Below are 17,681 nucleotides of genomic sequence, written 5' to 3' on the forward strand. Positions count from 1 at the left end.
TTAAAGCAGGAGTTCTTGTCCGCCGTCGCACGCAGGTCCGAGGGGTCTGAGGAGTCTCTACCGACAAAAATCCGCCGGCAGGGCCCAGAGAGTCCCTAGACCCTCAGGCCCTGGCTCAGGAGGACTAAAACCTCCTGCCTGGCTCGCCAAAAATGATGCCGAAATTTTGCCCCAAAAGGCACAGAGAGACTGCTTTAGAGACAAAGTTTGTTTCTTTAAAGCAGGAGGTATTTTATTACAACGCGTTGGGGTAGCTCTCCAGGTCGCCCTGGGCAAAAGAGCTCCGACGTGTACAATCAGCATAGCTCTTTTATACAGTTTTTGAGTATAGGATTACAACACAATCATACATATTCATTAAATTGCAACATCTAATTGTAATATTCATATGAAGGCGGAGTCTGGGCGGAGTCTTCAATTTGGGGAGATTTCACGGTGGGAGTTCCTGTTGCCTTCCTCTGGGCGGGGGTCGTGTGTGAGTCTTCCTCACTGTAAACTTCTGAACTTTCTTTCGATCTTCTCCTTTTAAGGCAGTTTTGGCAAACACAATAAGGTCAGGCTGACTTTTGGCTCATCCTACGATTTGCTGAGTTGCTATCTCTGTGAGGAATGCAGCTATCTCTCTAGGACTGCTCTAGGATTCGCTGAGTTGCTATGCCAAGGACTGCCTAGTTTCCTAATGTTAAGGTTTTGAAATTTGTCTTACAATTTTGTGTTAACCTTTTATGTTTCAAAGTTTTAAGTGAGTGGCTTCACACAAACAAGGAAAAAATGGTCAGGGATATGAAGGCTGGGGTGGCCTTGGCTGCCACAACCATGAGATGGTGGCATTCAGAATCTTGAGTGGAGTGAGCAGGGAAAAAAGAAGGACTGCAACCCTGGACTTCAGAAGAGCAGACTTTAAACCTTTTCAAACGGCTGCTTAGAAGGATCCCATGGGTTATGGTCCTGGAAAGAAGAGGGGTCCAGAGGAGATGGTTAATTTTCAAGGATCACCCCCTGTAAGCTCAAGAACAGGGAACATCCCCACAGGACACACAGGACATCAAGCAAAGGCATCAGGAAGCATGCATGGATGTACAAGGAGGTCCTGACAAAACCCAAATACAAAAAGAAAGCGCACAAGAGGTGGAAGCAGGGTCAGGCACCCATGAGGAATACAGAGACATTGGAGTGTGCAGGGTAGGGGTTAGGAAAGTCAAAGCCCACCTGTAGTTGAATCTGGCAACAGATGTGAAGAACAGCATGAAGGACTTTCACAGATTTATCAGTAACAAAAGGGAAACTGTGGGGCTGCTGCTGAAGGGGGAAGGGGATCTGGTGACAAAGGACATGGAATATGCTGGTGTACCCAATGTCACCCTTGTCTTGGTCATTCCAGCACGGCCTACGTTCAGCAATCCCAGGGATCCTGACACTCATCAGAGTGTCTGGAGCAAGAGAGTTACTCTTACTGGAGAAGAATCAGTTTAGGGAACATTTAAGCAAATTAGACATATAGAACTCTGCAGGACCTGGTGGGAGTCACCCATGAGTGCTGAGGGAGCTGGCCAGTTGCAGCTAAAGGCCAACCTCAAATATCCTTGAAAGGTTGTGGTGATCAGGGGAAATAGTTAAGGACAGGGAGAAAGCAAATATGACTCCTATCTTCGAGAAGAGCAAGAAAAAAGGTATTGGGAACTATAGGCTGTCAACCTCACCTTAATGCTTAGGAAGATAATGGAGCAAGTAATTCTTGAAACCATTTCCAAATATATGAAGAAAAATATGATGACTACAAGAAGTCAGCATTGATTTATGATGGTTATGAAAGTAAAATTATGTTTGGCCAACCCAATGGCCTTATAAGGTGAAATGACTGGTGAATGAGGAGAGAGCAGTGGCCTTTGTTTCCTTGGATTTTAGTCAAGTCTGTTTCCACAGACAAACTGATGAAGTTCAGGGTAGATATATGAATGCTAAGGTGGACTGAAAACTAACTGAACTGCTGAGTTCAGAGAATTGTAACCAGTGACACAAAGTCCTGGTAGAGGCCAGGCCCCAGTGGAGTACCCCGGGGTTCATACTCGGTCAAATATGCTTAACAACTTCATTAATGAACTTGATGATGGGACAGAGTGCACCCTCAGCAAGTTTGCAGAGGATATAAAATGAGCAGGAGGGTTTGATGCACCAGCTGGGACCTCAAGAGCTGAAGAAAGGGATGGCAGGGATCTCATCAAGTTCAGCAAAGAGGAGTGCCCAGCTTTGCCCCTTGGGAGGAATAACAGTATGCACCAGAACACACTGGGGACCAGCCAGATGGAAAGTGCTTTGCAAAGAAGGACTTGAGGGACTTGGGGTACACCAAGCTGACCCATAAGCCACAGGTGTACCATTGTGGCAAAGATGACCACCCACATCCTGGCTGCTGTCTGGGATCCCCAGCACAAGAGATATGTGGATATACTGGACAGAGTCCCTTGAAGGACCAGGAAGATAATTAAGGGGTTTGAGCACCTGACATATGAGGAAATGTTGAGGGAGCTTGGACTGTTCAGCCCAGAGAAGGCTCAGGGGGGCCTTATAAATGTATACCCAATGTTGAGAGACAGTAAAGAAGACAAAGCAAGACTTTTCCCATTGGTCCTACATGGAACATCAGGAGATAATGCGAATAACCAGAAATACAGGAAATAAATTTTTTTTACAAGTGATCCAATGGTGGAACAGGTTGTTCTGAGAGGTTGTGTAGTCACCATCCCCTGAGGTTTTCAAAACCCATTTGGACATGGTCCTGGGCAGCCAGCTTTAGGTGGCTTTGCTTGAACAGAGGTTTGGGCTAGATAATCTCCAGGTGTCTTCCATCCTCAAACATTTTGTGATTGTTTTATTCTTTAAATAACCTTGTTTTCAATAAAAGTTAAATGAATATTTTTCCTGAAGTGAGATCTGAGGCCAAGAAATGACACACAAAGATGAATCAGTGAAATCTTATGATTTCAGAAAATGTTTTCAGTGGTATCACTGTTCCTTAAAGTAATTGTGTGACTGAGCCTTGTTGGTAACTTTATTCCTTGGAAACTGAAAGCCTGCTTAATTCCAATCCACATAAAAATCATCCCTGCCAATACCCTGGACACTAGACCAATAACGTTCCTCCTCCATCACCATTTGGGCTAAACAAAATACATTAGGCATCTTAATTAGGTACATGTAGGCATCTTGGAAAGTACATAGAAAATGACCTAATCCACGATTAGCTCACTGCATCTGGATTCTGTGGGAATTTTCTTATGCTCTTGATTTTGCTGCATACACTAGTGTACCTCTGCGAAAAACCTCCAAGGCTGACAAGAATGCAAAAGCACACACATGACTGCACTGTCCTTGTCCCTCCAGTCTTACTGCTGGTCTGTTTTGTCCCTGTGGTGCCCCACAGCGGGAGCTCTCTGGAGCTCTGTTCATGTGCATCCCAAGCACAATGGGACCCTCTTCACTGTTGCATATAAATACACCAAATTGCTGCTCTCCTTCTCATTTATGCAATCCCCAGGAGAGCATAAGTGGTGCTTGTCTCAGAGGAGGAAGGATAAGAGAAAGCTTACCTTACCAGTCCTCCCTCAAGGGTCAGGTACAGCTTCAATCTCGGCACCGAGAAGAGGACAATGCTCAATACACATTGCAGAACCTGTCTTCCTAAACCTGGAGGGAGGGAGGCAGGGACATGAATAGCTGTGATGCTCACAAAGGAGATGAGAGCAGGGGTCACAGTCACAGTAGTCAAAGAGAAATGAGTACACATGTGCAATCATAGAAGACGTTTCATTTAGTTTTACTCTTTTGAGCATAAACAAGGCAAAAATAAATAAAAATAAACATTCCGTCTTCTACAGGTTCACTGAGAAACAACCCACCTGTAATAACAAGTCATACACAGTGTACAGCTCATTTCCCCTGCTGTAGGTTAACCAGAGAAGGTCACAGCAATCATGTTTAATAAAAGAAGGTTTCCCTTATTTTCTGGCACTGTCTTTGAGCAACTGGCCATAAGAGCTGCTTTCAAAACCACTCCCCAGTTATTCTGTCTCTTTTCTGCTCAATATTCTACTTGCAGCCAAGTAGATTATTTCCTTTTTTTTTTTTTTTTAAATGAAAAGATTATGTTAATTTAGCTCAGATTTCAACCAACATACATTATAAGTCTCTGCAGATTGTATATTAGCATGGGAACTTTGAATACACAATAATTGAAATATATTACATTCAAACAAAGTCTCTAGAGGGCAGCTTCAAATGCTGGTTTAATTCTACAGTTTTTTTAAAGTCTGTGCATGGCATGAAAATAAGTCACTGGAAGAGACTCTCTCTGCACTGACGAACTATTTTACCACTTTCTTCTAATGGTACCTTTTTTAATTTGACAGCTACCCCTAGCATTTGGTTAATCAGCAGACCTTTTAGACTCTAATCCTGACTACTAAGTGGTCTATGTGTTGCAAACTGTCCTTATTTTATGCCATGCCCATCACCTAGCACACAGCCACTTCTTGGTATCTGTTAAGCTATGTTACTTGTGGCTGCATCCATCCCTCCCAAAAGCAAACACGCTGCCCACATACCCAGCCTAGCTGTGAACTGTCATGCATTTCTGCTTGCAGGATGATCCTGCCAGAGCCTTCTCAGGATGGCAGCAGGCTCCGCAGGCACCTTCTCATCTGGAAACCCCATCCTTCGGGTCCTCTTCACCAGGGCTGGTGCTGTGCCAGGGCTAGGCAATGCCACCAGACCTGCAGAGCCGAGCTAATGCCCACAGAGAATGACTCAGGCAGCACAGCTGTCACTGCCGCCTACCCAAGGAACTGAGAGCTGTGGCAATGGAGAGGGAGCCTGCAACTCGTCCTAAAAACAGTGTTCACAGGGAGTGGGTGGTCATGGACATGCCACCACCATGGGTTCCTCAAGAGACCGACCATGCGTGAGCCTCGACCGTAAGTGACACTGTTCTCAGAGCAGCCTGTTTGTTGTTGGGTTAAGATACTGGACACAGAGGTGGCGTCTGGAAAAGGGAGGGAACCAGACAAGTATTTCCCAAGCCAGTATTGTACTGGTCACAGATGCCCTGCTGTGAAATCCACCTCAGGCTCCTCAGTAGCTGAGGCGCAGACACCTAGGGCCCTACACCTTCCTGACACCCTAGACCCTCCTACCAGCACAGGCCCTGAAATAGCCAGGGTCTTCTAGCTCTCAATGCCCTCTGTTCACTGGTACTGCTCCAGCCGAAAGTAGTCCACGGACCTGGGGGATTTCTACTTCCCCTCCCTCAGCCCCTTTTCCCTGTCTAGTAATATAAAAAAAGCTGCTCAACTGTATTTCAAGTCAGCTGGGTGCAATGAGCTCTGAAAGCTGGATGCTCCCTTGGAGCCTCTGAGGGTGTGGTGTGAGAAGAGGAAGACAACCCCTGATGTGCCTGTGCCTGTATTTCCCCCTCACAAGGCTGTCTAGATCCCATGGACACCCTTCTTGACTGGAAGGTTTTAGGGGAAACTGCGATCCAGCAGCTTAAGTCCCCAGAAATCAGCCTTTTCGTACTGCTGGTCTGCATCTCTCATCCCTGCTGCCTACACCCCAGCAGCTAAAGTTTCCACCCCAGCCTGCCCACATGTGGACCTCACTGCTTCTGACCCCAAACCAGTTCCCCTCCTGCCTGCACTCAGATCAGTCACTCCTGCACCTCCAGCAATCTCCTGCTCCAGGTCCTGTGGCTCATGTGCTGTATCTTGCAAACATCATCTGCATCAGGAATTTTAGTAGAAATCAGCCAGCAGAAGAGATTGAAGGATGCCTCACACTCTTCAGGCCCTAAGGAACTCTACAAAACCAAAATATTTCAGGAATTAATTAAATGCTTGTCCGCTGTTCTTATCGCTAACATCAGGTTCACAAAACAAGATTTTAATCACCAAGATGTGGCCTTTCATTGGTAAGCTCCAACCAGAGGTGGGAAATGGCTACAGAGCAAGGAAAGTGCTGAGGATTGTAGTACCCTATGAGCAGGAAGGCTCAAGACACCACTGGGCTTCGGGAAAAGCAAGTCCCTGCCCTCTCCAGGGCTTTTTGTATTCTCTCTGTCCTCCCCCACCCTCTCTGGGCCGAGGAGGCCCTGTACTTGTCTGTGAACGTTTTCTCTCCTGCGTACCAGAGAGAGAGAGGGAGCTCACTCACAGCCCTCTCTGCAACTTTCTCTGAAATGCAGAAGGGAAAGAAAACCCAAAAAATCTAACCCTCTTGAGAGAGGCATTTTACAGGCAGAAAGGCTTCCTGAGTGAAAACAAGTTCTAGTTCTAATTTCCCCCTCACAAATTCTTCCAGAAAAGGTACCTATTCCTACAAGATGTCATTGCAATGCCTTGAACTGGAAAAGAGGCAGCATGGCAACAAAGCCTTTTATGTATGTACATATCCCTCTGAAATCCCAGCACCCTCTGCAAGATGCTAAGCAAAGTGATAGAGCCCAAACTGCTAAAGGTTTCCGAGAAAGAACTTAAATATTCACATAGGCAATAGCACCAGAGCCTAGGAGGGAATAGGGTATTACAGCTTATTAATTTTTGATGCTACAAAGCACTGCTGCTCTACTCCAAGACACAACAGGACAGCTGAAATCCTTGTCTCCTACAACTCTTACTTTAAAGTGACAATCTGGAGTGAAAATGCTGGCAATGCTCAGGTGTATGTTTTCCAAGATGTGCTAGTCAATATATTTTTTTCTACCACACAGAGATTTTGAAAGCAGGAGGAACCTTTCAGGATTTCTGGGCAGAGAAAATAACTTTGAACTGATTCATGTGAATTTTTGGGATGTATGAACACAAGTAGGTTTGTGGAATAACAGTTCCACTAATTCCAGAAGGATCGATTTTGATAAAATGAGGAGACTTAATTAATGCTTTTAACTATTAAAGGGCTTGCCTGTGGAAAAGGCTGAGAGTATCTTTACTCCAAAGATATAAAAACTATGTACATTAACTCTGATGAGTTTATGTTTTAACCAAAAGGAAGACCTCCATGGTCTATTGGATGAAAAATAATAATTTTAAAAAATTATATCTGGAGCAAGGAAAGAGCTTACTGAGAGTGAAAGGAAGTCATAAACAACAAAACATGATGTTTATTCTTAGTTAAGAAATACTGGGAAGAAGTAAGCATTGCCAAATATCAAACTGAGTTAGAAACTGAACAACAAAACAAGAAAAATACGGCAAAAGGCTCTTAGAGCAAAGTACAGGGTAAAGATTAGAGACTAGCCATGTATAGCCCCCAAAACTAATACCCATTTATAGGCCTTTGCTGAGAAATGATCTGAAATACTGTGTACAATTCCCATAGATCAATTTCAGGGCATATCTGAAGTGAAACAAGTACAGAGTGTGAATACAAATAGAGAGAAGAGCTCTTCTAAATGGGAAACTGGCTGCAGGTGAGTCCTGGATGGATATCAGCTTCCAGGGCAGCTTCCAGCTCATAGAGAAGAAGAATTCTGTAATAATTTTTCAGAAAAGGTAGTAAGAGCAAGTAGGTCAAGTCATTTTGAGCCTAGCTCATGCAAATCTTTTCTAAGTACTCCTGAAGGTGGCATTGCTGTAGGCAACATATTTCTGGTGCCTGCAAGGGCAGAACTCTGGCTGCAACAGACCAAGTGCTGTCATCAACACAAATAAACTTATACAAACAGATTGTAAGGAGGTTCATCTCCAATAAAAGAAACATTATATTCTCTCTTGCATATTTTCACTATATGTCAAATAGGACTATCAGGTTGATTTTTTTTTCCAAGTATTTTACAACCTGGGGAGTAGCATACAGGAAAATCTTGGACTCATGGAAGAGATGTTAAGTGATATCACTCACCATTTCCAGTACAACCCGATTACTGACTATCATGAAGATGACTTCTTGAATTTATAGAAAGCATTGCTTTGGTTTGATGAATTTCATAGCCAATCTCTTAACTGCAGTGATTTTTTAGTTCATATTTTCCCAAGATCCGTGTACATTAAGTACAAAGTTGCTAAGTTTTCAGTTCAAGTTTCCTGCTTTGTCCTCAGTAGATTATTTGCAACACTGTGAATTTAAAGTCGTTCCGTTTCTCCAAACAGCTATTTTTTTCACTCATAATGGAAATACCTTGGACCTTTCCTTTGCATTATTATCAGAATAACCAAGAAAGAAGAGGGAAAAAACACAAGCAGAGCCCTATCTCAGCATCTAGGCTGTGTCCTGGATATTCCTAGGGTAAAGCCATCACAGAAAAGCCTGTCCCACTTGAATGGTGCCCTGTGCTTTTCTGTTCTCTGTGGGGCTGCTGAGCTCCATGGGCCATGGACTTGCCCAGGTTTCTCCTGGGTCTGGAACAGTAGATCTTGCTGTTATCCTTGCAGCTCCACACAGATAATACCACATGGTCTAGCAGGATAAATCTGATCCTGATTAAGAGTAAATACCCAGTTTGCCTTCTATTAGATTAGTGCATCAGGATATTTCTGATGTGTTGCAGAAGGACAAGCGATGCCTTTTCTGGCATGCAATTACAACGGCTGACAGCGAACCCCATCAGGTGGGAAGCATGTACTTTCACAAGGGTGGGTGAACACTGCCTGTATACCTTGTGTTATATGGCTGCAGCAGTTTTGACTCATTACTGGGTCATCTAAACCCAGATTTATGGGTTTAGGCCTGCACCACTGCTCTAATTAATGCTGTGTGGGGCTGCATTTTTTGTCCCTCTCCACCAACACAAAATTTTGACAGAAAGGAGGTTTCTCCCTCTCAGGGGTCTGATTAAAGACCAATTTTTTCTGATCCAGGAGGAACAGTGGGCTTTTTTTGCCCTGAATTGTGCAGTACTTTCCCTGTGCTACCCTCATTGCCCCGTGGCACTACTGGCAGTACCAGAGCAGAGCCCCACGTTGGCATCACAGGAATACTGGTGAAGGAAGTAATGAAAGGGAGGGCTCAGCTCTGCCTCAGCCACAGACCAGAAAGCCAGGTGGGCTGCACAGCAGAAAGGCAGGCTTGGGAGAAAGTCTGTCACGCGTTTTCAGACTAATTTGAGTTTGTCCTTGGTTGTCATTGCAGTGTCTTCCATGTTCGTTTAAAAATACATTTCTGCAGGCTGAGTGGTGACTAAAGTGGAGCAGCGCGGTCTGATATGTTGTAGGAGGCAGGACAATAGCAGCATACTCAGTTTTTCTTCTTTCCCAGAGATGCTCCTGAAGCTGCAGTTTTGCTTTGGCTGTCAGGACACAACCCCAGAGGTGCCAGCACTTTGGAGCAGAGCACACTCCAGCTTCCCTGTACTTGGTGCCTCCAGCTGCTGCAGGGGCAGCCAGGGGCTTGCTGACAAACCACCTTGTCCTGCTCTTGACTCCATCTCATTCACGATTTGGTTGTCTTCAGTTAAAAACTGTACTTACCTAAGTAATACTAAACCCCATCTTTTCAAGGAGTTTTACTTCATTATGTCCTTAAGGTACTTTAGCTCTTAGAAGGAGTAGTTCATTGTATAAAACCACAATAGTTAAGTACTCCAGCCTTCAGCTTATGTATCACAAGTTCCTTTAAAATCCAGCAAGGCTTAGAAATAAACCCTTTAGTTATTTAAAATTAGAAAGAAAAAAGTGGAAGCACTTTTTTTTTTTCTGCATGAACAACGTGTGGATGTTGATTGGTGCTCGAAAACCTCTTCTGAGTTGTTTAACATGAATTCTTGGTGGTATTGTTTTATTTCTATCACATATGCTCCATCTGTAAGATTTGAATCATTCTTGAAGAAAACAGGAGGATCTCCATGGTGACAAACTCCTTTAGTCTGAAAAAAAATAAGACAATATTTTGTCTAAATCTTAATATTTTTATTTTGTGATTTTTTTCCCCTCAAGATGAGTTACAATGATAAACACATGAGAGCATGGTTTGTAATATTCAGTATAAACAAAATCTTCCTGAATGTTCAAAGAATCTGTCCTCTCTAATGTGAACCTGCAAAAAGCTATCAGCATGCTCCTATGTGGTGAGAACTCTCCAGGAGGGACACGTTAACAAGAACTGCTGCAGTCTCACCCACGTAAGAGTTGCCAGAGCTGAAAAATGTTATTTCCTTAGCCTTCCCTCATGAAAAATTAACACAGAAGCATGATCATCATGATTAGGCTTCGTGAACGAAGATTTGAGAAGGGCTCTACCCACGCTTGCTACAAGCGCGCTGATGGCTGAAAAGGCCAATGCGAGATAGACAAGTCCGGTTGCAGAAGGTACAGCAGAAAGACTCTCTCATAGATACTACCAAGATGGACATTGTAGCATTCTGTGTGTTTATACACCCTAGTGAGTGATGCCTGGAAGGGTGCCCTAAGCAAGCGCAGTAATTGGAATCCCATTGAAGGGGACCAGGGCTTTGCCTCCTGCTGTGATGACAGCAACACTCAGAGGTCCCTCTCCCACCGATGACCCGCTGTGCAAAGGTATGTACAAGCCACCAGAAGAAACGCAATATTTGTCCAAAGGCCTCACACTCATGGTTAGAGAATTTGAGCTGGTTTTCCCAATAATTTGAAATTGTAAAAGACAGAATATCCATCGAAGCTAAGGGAAGAAAAGCCCAGCCTCTTGTACTTCACACCCGCTTGGAATGGGTCATCTAAAAAATACCATGGGATTCAACTGTGATTTTAGCACAGACTCCACTCACATTATATAAGCAAAGTAATGCTAGCAGTTGCCTTGTTGGTACATTGTACAATCTCTGTGAATAAAACTATTTGGGTTTTAAATGGAAGGTTATATGGTGCAAAATGACTGCCAAAGAAAGTCCATTTATGTTTTGCTCTTTCAATACTCTATATTCATGTTGGTCCTGTTAAAAACAATACAGGACTTTCCAATCCTGTGTAGGACAGCAGCCAGCTGAGTTTATACATTTTCCCATTGTTCCCAACACATTAAAGAACAATGTCATTTGTGTTAAATCTTCTTGTAAGATATTCCAGATCACACTTTTCTCAGTAAATTGCTTTTCATGTTGAGTTTTTTTCAGTTTCTGTAATTATGGTAGGGTACTAGCACAACCAGTTCCCTGAGAAAATGGCCTTGGCTTCCCCTAACCTTATACAGGTTTATAACAGAATATTTGTTTTATTCAGTAGAGTAGTTCCTGATTTATACAGGTTTGTTACTGAAAGAAAAAAAAAAAAAGAAACAGAAGAAGGACCAGTGAATTTTAAGTACCGTGGTTTAACCATAGCCAGCAACTAAGCCCCAGGAGCTCGCTCGCTCACTACCCCAGTGGAGTGGAGGGAGGAAACTTGAAGGGTAAAAGTGATAAAAACTCATGGGTTGAGATAAAGAGAGTTTCTCAGGTGAAGAAAAATTGTGCATTCAAGCAAAGCAAAATAAGGAGTTAATTCACTGCTTCCCATGGTCATGCAGGTACAGTCATCTCCAGGAAAGCCAGGTTCCATCACAGTGACTTAGGAAGACAAACACCATCACATTCCCCTCTTCCTTATTCTTCTCCTGGCTTTATATGCTGAGCATGACACCATATGGTATGGGATATCCCTTGGGTCAATTGGGATCAGCTCTCCCAGTTTTGTCCCCTCCCAACTCCTTGTGCACCCCCAGCCTACTCACTGGCAGGTTGGGATAAGGAACAGAAAAGACCTGGACACTACATAAGTCCTGCTCAGCAGTAACTAAAACATCCCTGTGTTATCAAATCTGTTTCAAGAACAAAGCCAAAACTCAGCCCAATATCAGCTACTGTGAAGAAAATTAACCCTAGCCAAGGTTGGCACAATAGGATAGTTTTTTTCAAACTTTGAATTCTGAAAAAAAAAAGAGGCTGGCACAAATTACCAATTTGTAAGCATGAAAATAAGAAACGGATAAAATGCATTTGTTGATGACAATCTGTCAAATTAATCCACATCTCTTCTGGATGATAGGTCTTATGAGTAAAGGAGAAAAAACAAAAGTTATGCATCTAGAATTCAGCGATTTCTGCTGTGTTATGTGAAGCTTTCACTGGCAGAAGAGGAGAACATGGACAAAATGAAACTGTGACTACAAGGTGCAAAAATAATTAGATCATGTACCAGACTGAAATGAACAAAGATTAACTCATCAAATGAGTGGATATATTGACTGTAGGGCATCTGCTGTCTGTCCTGTCTCTCCTGAACGGAAGTTTTTGTGTGTTTTCATTAGTAACTCAACAGAGACACCAAGCACTCACCCAAAAAATCTGCCTGGCACAAAGGGCAGGTTGCAATTGTTTGACACCCATCCAGTGTGGCACTGGTACAGCTGATCCTGTCACCCCTGAGGTGGGGGGATGAGCTCTTGGTAACCCTTTTTTAAGGGTTCTTTCCCAATGCTTCTGTTCTCAGCAGCAAGTGCTGGTTGCGTAAGTTCTTCTTTGCTTTTAGCTGTGGTGGTAAGAATTCAGCATTGGCGAGTATTAACGGTGGTCACTGACTTCAAGGGGAGTGGTGGTGCTCTGCTCTTCTCACTTCTGCTAGTGAGAATCCTGGGCTCAGTTCATTGGTCTAAACAGGAGGTTCTTGGGGGCTGTGAGATTTGTGGGGTTGGCGCAGGTTACAGAGCACTCAAATTCTTCTGTAGGAGTACCTAGGCCCTAACTGGGATGTCCAGGGCATCTCAAGCAGCACTGTGTGGAGTCTATGAGGCACCTCCATTTGGCCATTTGATTCACTGTCTAGACTATGTTGATGGTACCAAGTAATCTCCTTTGACTGTAATAAGAGCTGAGATTCTTGTCTCACATATAGACCTCCACATTTTTTCTTAGTCAACAGTCGAATCAACTTCAGCCACGTTTTATAGAAGTTTTGTTGGGCATTCAGTAGTATAGGTCCAATAGCAAACCATTAAAGAGAATAAAAGTTTTGCCCTACTCTTCACAGATTGAGGAGACCTTCAAGTCTTGGGCACAAAAATCCTTCATTAGGTTCATTTTATGGTTCTACTCTTTCTGAAAGATGGAGAACATTAGTTCCTATTACCTGCTTTCTCCCCACTATCACCAAGCACTTTATAGACAGGGGTTAGGTAATCCTGCCTTTCTCCAGACACAGAAATAGAGACAACAGACTTGCTCCAAGATACATGGAAAATCAGTGCCAAACTGAGAACAAGACCACATGATTCTTAGCTTATCCACCCACCAAGTCTTGCTGACCTGTGACAAATTTTAGCTGCAAATTGTCTTTTGCCTGATCTAATAGTATTATGCATTAAGTTTCCATGCAATAAAACACAGCAGCAATAGAGGAAAAAGGATGGAGAAAAAGAAGTTTTAACTTACTGCGTGTGTATTCAAGGTATTGTTGCTGCCTTACACTTGTCATCAGGGATTCTAGATCTGGATACTTCACTTGGGTATATATGGGATCACATCATGTTAAACAGAAAAGACCTGGTGTTTCCTTTCTCTCTCACTACATAAGGTTTGATCACCGTGAGGATGTTTGACCGCGAAAGAAGCAGAATCAGGCAAGAAGAGAACAGTCCTTCTGACACGATTAAAGCATTTGTGTTCATTAAGATCACAGTTGGGGAGAAGTACGAAAATGGAGGCTTCCAGCCAAGCAAAATATATTATAGAATACTGAGAAATTGTGAGTAATGAGATGTATGATCCAGCATCACTCGGCTTTCTCATTTCCAAATTGCAATGAGATCTGAAATTGCCCATTTTCTCGTCATTTACCGAGGGTTAACAAAAAGACCCATTCTTTCTCACACTGTGCTCCCTAGAGAATTTCAAAATCATGTGATTTTGTCATTGTGTCCCCTTTCTGCTTTCTGAAGTGTCTCTGGAAAAATGTCTATTGTCCCCAAATGCCTGTTAATTGTGCTCAGTTTACTATGAAATGATTGTTTTTTTCTTCTAATGGCTTATCCTGCAAATCAAACAGAGATCAGCTCATCCGTCTGAGCTCATGCTTTCTTGCACATTAACAACAGTGCAGAAGAAAGCTAAATTATGCCCACAGTTATTGCAGGTAGTCATGATCTTCCAGCTAATCTCAGAGTAATGTCACTGAAATCCCATTATCTTCAGCAGTAGAGATTAGGCTGATTTAAGCAGTTATTTTCCACCAAGTTCCTCCTCCAACATTTACTGAAGTTGCAGGCTAACACAGAGTATTAACAATTTTCCAACACAGCCTGGATTTAGTGCTTCAGTGAAGCATGCATTTTCTTGGCTACATTGACAGTGTACATGTGTGTTCAGAAAGTAGGATGTTGAAGGCAACACAAGCAGAAAAAATTAATTTGCATCTGACTTCGGCGGTGCATAAGTATTTGGTTTAAAGATGGTAAATATAGGCCATCACTGAACAGATCAACACTGACTAATTTTGCCCCAGAGCACTCAATTTCCTCTTCTTTAACTGCAAATTAAATTTCTACTCTCTAGAAGAGCCACCAGGTGGTATAGCATTAGCTACAGTTTTACTCAAGGCACCTACCAGTTTGCTGAAGGCTCTTCTGGAGTTGTCTGCAACATCCTTAGTGCCAAGACATATCCAATAGCTCAATCAATCAATCAGTCTTAAGTACTATGAAGTACTTAAGCATAAGTGCTTGGATGTTTCAAGAAGAGCCCTGGCACTTCTCTATTTGAGTAAATATTGCCATAAGTTAGTTTTCCTGGGGTTCACATTTTTGTTGTTCATATTTCATATGGAAATACTGAAGTGTATTCTCAGGTTGAAACATCACCCCTGCTACTGCTACCATGGATCAAAATTACCCTTGTTTGGATAGTACATGGGAAACCTCTGGCATCAGGGAGGTTGTATGAAAGGGAAGGAAAAAAACCTGAAAGTCTCCAAGGTGGCTGAAGTTTGTAAGGTGGGAAACCCATGTGTCTTTGAGATGCTTTCTGTGAAAGCTCAGAAGGCGCCTTCTCAAATTAATTTTGCACACTTCCAGAGACCACTAATGGACGTGAACATTGGATGTTTTCTCTGGCAGCTGCAAATAGAGGATCATGCATAAAGTCTTACTGGAGCCGGCTGCGGGCCATGTGGTCTAGCTGAGCAATTAAAATACCTGGATAATGCACTCAGTGCAATGTGTGCAATTACTGCATCTTCTTACCACCTCATAATCTTGAGACTTTCCAACAACAGAACCTCTGTTCTGGCTTCTGAACACAAGCAAAAAGCAGCAATTCATTAGAAGACTTGTTAAGTTGCCTAGAATAGTTTCAGTGTTGCAGTATGGCTTTCACACTGAGAAATCAATGAATCCTTTCCTAATAACCATAAATCACCTTGAAATGTTTCTTAATAATTTAAAATCTTGCCCAACGCTGATGAAGTCAACAGCATTGAACAGACATGGCTGTAAGACAGAGTTCAGCAAAGGACTCAGCTGAGAGGGAAATTTAGGAAAATCAACAAGAGGTTTGAGGAGGGTTCATGAGCTAAGCAGTGCATGGTGACCCTAGGACACCTCCAGCAGAAAACCTCCTGCAGAAATCATTTTTAAAAGATCACTAGAAATTTTACCAGTAGAGGGAAACAAAGCACCTCGGCTGCAACCTGCTCAGAGATGCAGGGCTGTCTCTGGCATCTTGAGTGTCCCTTTTCTTTGACGATGAGCTGTTCTCCTGGCTCTTCTCCTGGTGACTGCCCACTTGTGTCCCACAGCCGCACACTTGCATGCAGGATGCAGGCAGCCCCCTGCCTGGGATCAGGTGAGGGCCCTGCACAGGCCAGACCATCTGCTCAGGTCAGAGGACGAGCAACAACTTTAGCATCTTGCTGTCTAGGCTTGTCTCTTCCCAAAACTGGGATAGTTTGCCTTGCTATGTAAATGAAGCCTTCAAAGTTGGTGTCATGAAGTTAGGTTGCTAAATCTCCATTAAGGCACTTAAATACAAATAGCTTAATCTTCAAAGCTGTTACATACATCTGACTTAATGGAATTTGTGGCTTCTTAGCACTTCTGAAAATCCAGCCCCTAAATGTGTACTTCATCACTCATGCTTGGCATTAGGATCCTGGCTAGAGAGAGAGAGTTGTTTGTAGTGGGGTAAGGTGATTTGTTTTCCTCCATATGTTATGAAATATTTAAACACTTTTATATTAAACCTATAATTGCAATTTTTTTCTTGCTCTTCAGACTGTTTTTTTCATAGATGTGACTGTGGTGTACAAGTTTAGATAAAAAGACAGTATTTCTGTGTGTTGTGTGGTATAAACACAGCAGCAATTCCTTGAAAGCAATGAGATCATAAAGCATCAAAGGGATGGATTTCCTGTCTTTGACAGCTGAATTGCAATAGTATAGTCAGAGAGATTTTCTACTCCTGCAAATGTGTGTGCAATTTGTGCTTCATCACCCATCCCAGCTTCCTCTTCTCTGTCCTATGCTCTATAGTGACACATTCATGTTCTAAAAAATTGTTCCTGTTAGCAGTGGTAAAGGAGGGAAGCTGGCAGGCTGCATTTTAAATCTGCTATTACTAGTGCAGCAGTTATGCAGTTGTTAGTCTGGTCATTGTAACCTACAATGTAGGTCATTGTAACAAGTTGTAAGTAACTTTTTAAATGGATTTCATTTCCTAAGGTTACATGGCTGGGAGGAAGAGTGCTCTGACGTCTGGGTCTCCCATCACCAAAGTCAGGTGAGGTACTGCTGTGCCTTTGGCCAGGACTCATTGTCTGGCAGCAGGACTCACTCCAGCATGGAGCTGGGATGGGACTTGTAGTGAGCATCTGGGCCTGAAAGGCACTTCTGGATCCCGAAGCTGAGAGCATCCCTTGAACAGACCTAAACATGCAACACATTATCTGCACATACAAGGCAACAGCTTAAATTGATACTTTAATTCCTGAAAGCCCCAATCTCACAGAAAAGTAGCCAAGAAAGGGAAAAAAATGTTCTATTCCAAAGCAGTAGCTGATAGCAGTACTAATGATGTTTTGCTTTATTGAGCTCTAATGCTCACCACCCATGGTGAGTATGAAGTCTACAGACAAAATCATCTTAAGCAAACCATTAGTACTCTTTACAAACATCTAAATTAAAAATAAAATTAAAAAGAAGGTATCCTAGAACAGTATGTATTTTCTACTCTGTCTTTTTTCTCTTTGCATTTAAAACTTTTTCAGTCAAAAATAAAGAGTTCACCTGGTGCTACCCATCCCAGTAAAAGTGTGTTTGTTGATCATTTTGGCTGCAGTAATGTATCTCCCTCTAATGCTATTGTCATTTTCTGGTAGCTGTCATGAATGCTGGCTGCTTGACCTGAAGTTATTTACACATTTTGTCACCTATTTTTCCTATGTTCTCAAGATTTAAGCAAATAGCCACTCAAATTTGGAGATCTAAATAATGTATAAAAATACACTTCATAGTTCATTATACTGACTTACATTGGAAGATATACCTTCCTGTGGCAATAAGCTTCAACAAAAAAGTACTTTGCAGTGGCCAAGCGAAAACCATCTTTGCATCTGTATCTCTGTAAATGTTGTCATACTCTTCTTAAGTGCTTTTAACTCATAAATTATTCAGATGGGAACATTACACTGCATATGATCACACTGAATAGCTGTGAAATGAAGAGTGGTGTACAGGGACTGAAGGGAAGTGTGTAA

The sequence above is a fragment of the Myiozetetes cayanensis genome, unplaced genomic scaffold, assembly GCF_022539395.1.
Source record: "Myiozetetes cayanensis isolate MyiCay16 unplaced genomic scaffold, myiCay2020 scf5-8, whole genome shotgun sequence".
Classification (NCBI taxonomy): Eukaryota; Metazoa; Chordata; class Aves; order Passeriformes; family Tyrannidae; genus Myiozetetes; species Myiozetetes cayanensis.